General features: G+C 43.7%; 1 pseudogene; it reads right to left on the bottom strand.

Annotated features, from left to right (window-relative positions):
* Positions 1-4,997: 4,997 nt before the first annotated feature.
* LOC143999763 (U2 spliceosomal RNA) lies at positions 4,998-5,082 on the bottom strand (annotated as a pseudogene).
* Between the last annotated feature and the right edge of the window lie 1,775 nt (positions 5,083-6,857).

Raw genomic sequence — 6,857 nt, 5'->3', positions numbered from 1 at the left:
ACCTGGGGGAGTGTAAGGCATGACAAGGAAGTGTAGGCAACATGATAAAAGAGGGGTCTGGGGGCCCTTTCCAGAGACACTATCACTTTGTCCTTTGTGAAGGTGACAGTGCCTCTTTAACATTTCATTACATTATAAAACTTACATACATTTTGTGACACAATGTGCCACAGTGCATGTATTTAAGATGGCGAGGCTCATTAAGGACTGCTGTGTTGAGAAGTCCATTTAAAATCAAAAGGCTATAATGCGCCTCAATGCATAAAAATATTGGTCCTGCTATATTATCTTGCAGACCATCGCAACACAATGGGGGTTATTTACAAAATCCACTTTGGATGCAAACTGAACATTTGTTTCAGTATACTACACTTTAGTAACTTAGGCCCATAACTTCCTAGGAAAGAACATAATCCTCAAGTTACAAGGAAAACAAGACATTGGCTGATAACAAATACATGCTAAAAATATATCACAGTACTGACAAAGTTTAAAGCCATGAAAAACGTTGAAATTGCCTTTAACCCGTCATTGTTCTAATTTTACTTTTTTTTCCCTCCTTTTTTTCACAGACAAGAACAAGCCGACAACACAGCCTCCGACGACAACAATGCCTCCGACGACGACGCAGGCCCCAAAAAGATCCATTCTCAAAAACTGGAGATACTGGGTTGGGATTGGTAAGTTGTACTGTACTCCTTTTACATAATGTACGTCTGGTATTTTCCCAGCCACATACATTCACTACAAGCAAGAGCAACGTGACAATGTAGAAGCAATGGACATCTCCTGATCCCCTAGGGCCTCATTCACTAGGCTGATTTAGGCCATACACCGGCAAATAGGGTTTATATGTGGCTGGGATCAGGGGTGTGTGTGTTCAGCTGTGGCCAGGAAGCCTTGACATTACGTTCACATGGATCAATACAAAAAGCTATTTCCTACAATTTGAAAAACACTGAGCTTCGTTCCGTTGCAAGCCAATGGATTCTAAAGCTAGTGCAGCCACAGCAAATTGATGTTAGAATTAAACATAAATAAATAAGGAAAAGGGACATTTTCTTAGATTTAAGCTGAAACCAGTTTTCTGTGAGACCAACACCATACAAATATACCTACTGCAATACATACCAATGCAGTTACAAAACACAGTACATATAGTAATATATTGTAGATCTAAAATAAATATATTACAATTATATTAATATATTTTCTTTCCTTTTTTAGTCGCTGCTGTGATTGCGATTCCAATCCTAATCGTCCTCATCAGGAAATGCTTCCACCCTAGAACTGTGGCAAAGCAGTTTTTGTAAGTATAAGTTATGTTCCTAGAGCTGTGAGTGACCCCATCTGTATTGTTAATTATGGATAGTATAGTTACCATGGCTAACACCATTTTATTTATTGTAAGAGGTATTTACTAATACTAACCTCTCTCTCTCTCTTTTCTAGGAGCTCACAAGGAATGTGGGAGTAACCAGACTTTGACTGTCTTCCCTTCGGTTGTGTTTGTGATAATCAACATAATTGTCTTAATGTTTAATTTTCTAGGAGAGGGGGAGGGGGAGAGATAAGAGAGGGGGTGGGGGGGAGGGGGAGAGATAAGAGAGGGGGTGGGGGGGAGAGATAAGAGAGGGGGTGGGGGGGAGAGGGGGAGAGATAAGAGAGGGGGTGGGGGGGAGAGGTAAGAGAGGGGGTGGGGGGGGAGAGAGAGGGGAGAGATAAGAGAGGGGGTGGGGGGAGAGAGAGGGGAGAGATAAGAGAGGGGGTGGGGGGGAGAGATAAGAGAGGGGGTGAGATAGAGGTGGATGAGAGAGAGGGGGGATGAGGGGGGGTGGGGGGGGAGAGAGAGGGGGGGAGAGAGAGGGGGGGATGAGAGGGGTGGGTGGGGGGGGTGAGATAGAGGGCATTTGAGAGAGAAGGAAGGGATGAGGGGGGAAGAGAGAGAGAGGGATAAGAGGGGGTGAGAGAGGCACGGGGGTCACAGAGAGCTGGGGATGAGAGAGTGACAGAGGAAGGGGTGAGAGAGAGAGAGGGGGTGAGAGTGACAGAGGGGTATCAGGGAGAGAGGGGATAAGAGAGAGTGACAGAGGAAGGGGTGAGAGAGAGAAGGAGGATGAGAGAGAAGGAGGATGAGAGAGAGAATGAATGCAGGCTAATCTGCAACGTTCAGTTTACAGTTTTATAAAAGTGAAAAAAGTGAAGAAAAAAAAACACACAAACACACACACACACACACACACACACACACACACACAAAAAAAAAAAAAATCGAAAACAAAAAAGCCAAAATAGCTGTGGTTTTGTTTTTCTTCTCTCTATAGTTCTCTCTCTTATGTGCGCTCTCTACTATCTCTACTTTATTGTTTACACACATTTGCTTTGCAGGTACACCATTTAGCTGCAGCACGGGTTTATTTATTCTGACAGCAATATCGCTTGCTCCCACATTACGTAAAGCCGTGACTCCAGCGATGTCAGAGGTGATTTTACCACCACAGTTAAAAAAAAAGAGCATATATGCTAAAGCATGGGGGCAGGGGTGGAGGAGTGATTTGCTCCTAACGTTAGGGGCGGATTGCCCCCATGCTTTGGCATATATTTTTTAGGCACAGATTGTGTTAAAAAAGGTTTTGTTTTTACTATGTTTTATTGTATTTGCTATGCAGGTATGGTATGTCTTACTGTTATACTGTAATGTCACTTTGTTTTATTGTGAACCATCATTTGCTTAGCAGGTACACCATTCAGCTGCAGCATGGGTTTATTTATTATGAAAGCAACAACACTTGCTCCCATGATACGTAAAGCCATGACTCCAGGACTGTCAGAGGTGATTTCACCACCACAGTTAAAAAAAAGAGCATATATGCCAAAGCATGGGGGCAGCAGGGGTGGAGGAGCAATTTGCTCCTAAAATTAGGGGTGGATTGCCCCCATGCTTCGGCATATATTTTTTAGGTACAGATTGCATTAAAAAAAAAAATTAGTTTTTACTATGTTTTATTGTATTTGCTTTGCAGGTATGGTATGTCTTACAGTTATACTGTAATGTTACTTTATTTTATTGTTAACCATCATTTGCTTTGCAGGTACGCCATTCAGCTGCAGCACGGGTTTATTTATTTTGACAGCAACATCGCTTGCTCCCACGATACATAAAGCCGTGACTCCAGCACTGTCGGAGGTGATTTCACAACCACAGTTAAAAAAAAAAAAAAAGCATATATGATGAAGCATGGGGACAGGGGTGGAGGAGCGATTTGCTCCTAACATAGGGGTGGATTGCCCCCATGCTTTGGCATATTTTTTTTGGTACAGATTGCGTTAAAAAATGTTTTGTTTTTACTATATTTTATTGTATTTGCTATGCAGGTATGGTATGTCTTACTGTTATACTGTAATGTCACTTTGTTTTATTGTTAACCATCATTTGCTTAGCAGGTACGCAATTCAGCTGCATCGTGGGTTTATTTATTCTGACAGCAACAGCACTTGCTCCCATGATACGTAAAGCCGTGACTCCAGCGCTGTCGGAGGTGATTTCATCCCACAAAAATCCCCACCGATCAATCTTTTTTTTTTTTCATCCAGCCCAGAGGCTGCATGAAAAAAAGAACACTACAATGTATGCCCAAGGGCCAGCGACGTACTGGTATATTGCTGGACTTTGAGTGGTTATACCAGAATGATGCCTGCCAGAATGATGCCTGCAGGTTTAGGTATCATCTTGGTATCATTCTTTTCAGCCAGCGGTCGGCTTTCATGTAAAAGCAATCCTAGTGGCTAATTAGCCTCTAGACTGCTTTTACAATCAGTGGGAGGGAACATTACCCTCACCATCTTCAATGTATTTCTCGGTTTCTCCTTTCCCAACAGGGAACCCGAGAATGCAGCCGGTGGTTCCGCCAGCTGACCATAGAGCTGATTTTTTTTTTTTAAAGCCCATGGCGTGCAAACACACCCAAAAAACTTCCACCCGGTGCATAAAAAAAGTGCACACACATAAAGAGTGAACACTAAAAAGTGCAGACGGGTGCCTGATGTCCTCCAAAAGAAGGACCATACCCTGATCCCCCGGGGCATTAGGCTCCAGACAGGGACTGAGGTACCAGACTCAACAAGTGGTCTCCCAGACGAAACCGGGAGACCTCCTTTCCCCGGGAGGACTGCCGAAACAGAACCTCCTAGGTACTTGGTACTATGGGGGCTTCCCCGAAGGTAGGCCCCCCCAATGGAGATTGGACCAAGCCAGAAGGCCTATGTCCGCTGTCCCTCAAAACGTTCAGGATTGGTCCGAGGACCGACACCCTACTAATCAAAACGTGAAGTGACAAACGTGACTCACACAACACAAATAAAATAAATAAAAAGTGAGGAAAGGGATTGTGAAGAGGAGAGTGAAAAGTGGCCATTGTGCAATACAATGACCGGCCCTCCGGCCAGGAATCAAAAATTCCTCTGGTCCTAGCCAAAAGGCCGGGCCCTAGAGGCAGGTGTGAAAAAGCGTATTAATGGTGACGTGACCTAGGTGCCGAATATCAAAGTGCAACGCACAGTGAATATAAGGCACCCCTGGACTGCCACTCCAGGGGCACATCACCATGGGCTTTCCAACAAAAGTATCCCCGACATCCCAGCCCAGACCACGACAGCCCCCACCACAGCCAGAAAGGCATGGAGATCCAGGAGCTTGGTGAGATCCTTTGCCATCAGGTCAAACCTTCACTCCCATCACTCCTACCTAATTATATTCGAAAGGTACAGGCCGCCCCCCTGCTGGAACAGGAGAGCTAAGCGTTCCCTCCTGAAAAACTGACTGGGGCTAAAGCTGCCACAATCCAAGCCGGTCTGCCAGGGTCCCCTCCCCTGGCGCCGACCAGTGGTTCTCCGCCCCCATCAGAAGGCTTCCCTTTCGGCTACGAACCGCTCCGGGTCACCTTTACACCAACAGGCTTTGCATAGCAACCGCCACCCCTGCTCCACCTCGCCGTAGAACAGGGACGGAAGCAAGCGCCACCTATTGGTAACTGATAAGAACAGATACTACACTTGATCTTAGCCAAAAGGCCGAGAAGCCACCCCTGGTTGACCCCTGGTTGGCTGACCATAGAGCTGATCAGAGACCAGAACGGCTCCAATCATCTCTATGGCCTAAGAAACCGGAAGCTACAAGCATTTCATGAGGTTTTGCCGGATATAAACAATGTCATTGGGAAAGCATTTTATCACACTGATCTTGGTGTGGTCAGATGATTTGAGGGCTGAGAGATCTAGGGTCTAATAGACCCCATTTTTTTTCAAAAAAGATTACCTGTCACTAACTATTGCTATCATAGGGGATATTTACATTCCCCGAGATAACAAAAATAATAAAAAAAAATGAAAGGAACAGTTTAAAAATAAAATAAAAAAAGAAAGAAATAATGAAAAAAAAAAACACCCCTGTCCCCCGTGCGCAAAGGCGATTGCAAACGTCAGTCTGGTGTCATATATAAACAGCAATTGCACCATGCATGTGAAGATTCACCACAAAGGTCAGATCGAGGGCAGTAATTTTAGCAGTAGACCTCCCCTGTAAATCTAAAGTGGTAACCTGTAAAGGCTTTTAAAAATGTATGTAGTTTGTCGCCGCTGCACAATTTTAAAGCATGTCATGTTTAGTATCCATGTACTCGGCATAAGATCATCTTTCTTATTTTAAAAAAATAACGAAACCAAGCAACCAACAAATCAAACATTTGGGTAATATAATGTGTTTAAATTTTTAAAAAGATTTTTTTTTCCCCAAAAAATGTCCTTTGAAAAATTACTGTGCATATACAGTGGGAAAAAAAAATGCAACACCCACCATTTTAATCTGTAGTGCCTTTGCTTTAAAAAAAATATATAATTTTTGGGGGTTCAAAGTAATTGTTTTGCAAAAAAATATATTTTCTTCATGTAAACAAAAAATGTGGGTGATATGTGACATAAGCTTCTAAATGCTGTGCATAAAATGCCAGGACAGTTCAACCCCCCCAAGGACCCCTCTTTGGAAAGTAGACACCCAAGCAATTTGCTCATAGGCATGTTGAGTCTATTGAATATTTTATATTTTGCCATAAGTGGGAAAAATGTAATTTTAGGTTTTTTTTTGCGTCACTTTCAATAGCTGGAAAATGTACCATAGTTTGTAGACACTATAACCTTTGCGCAAACCAATAAATATACACTTATTGACATGTGGCTGAATACATTTTGGCCTAAATGTGACTAAAATTTAGTTTATTGGACTCTTCATATAACAAAAAGTAGAAAATAGCATTTTTTCTGTCTTTTTCTGTTTATATCGCAAAAAATTTAAATCGCAGAGGCAATCAAATACCCTCAAATTTGTGGGGAAAAAAAGGACACAAATTAAATTTGGGTAAAACTTTGAATGACCACGCAATTACCAGTTAGAGCAGCACAGTGCCAAATTGTAAAAAAGTGCTCTGGTCATTGAGCAGCCTAATCTTACAGGGCTGAAGTGGTTAACCACTTCCCGACCGGCGCACGCCGATGTACACGGGCTGGCATATTGGCGTACAGGTACATCCAATCTTAAATGCTGCCCTGCCATCGCGAGCGCGCCCCTGGTGGCACGCTCGCATGCCGGTCAGGACTCCCGTGAGTCCGGTCGTGGGTCCCACGGTAAACGGCATCTCCCCGTTCTGCCTAGCAACAAGTGACTCTGATCTCTGCTCCATGTGATTGGAGCAGAGATCAGTGTTCACTTAAATAAAGTCCAGCCCCCCACAGTTAGTAACACACCCCTAGGAACACTTAACCCCTACACTGCCACCCACTGGTTAACCCCTTCACTGCCAGTGTCA

This window comes from Lithobates pipiens, unplaced genomic scaffold, assembly GCF_037356315.1.
Source record: "Lithobates pipiens isolate NorthernLeopardFrog02 unplaced genomic scaffold, aLitPip1_a1.2 Scaffold_19, whole genome shotgun sequence".
Lineage (NCBI taxonomy): Eukaryota > Metazoa > Chordata > Amphibia > Anura > Ranidae > Lithobates > Lithobates pipiens.
The sequence above is the reverse complement of the archived record's forward strand: the minus strand, read 5'-3'. Positions and strand labels throughout refer to the sequence as shown.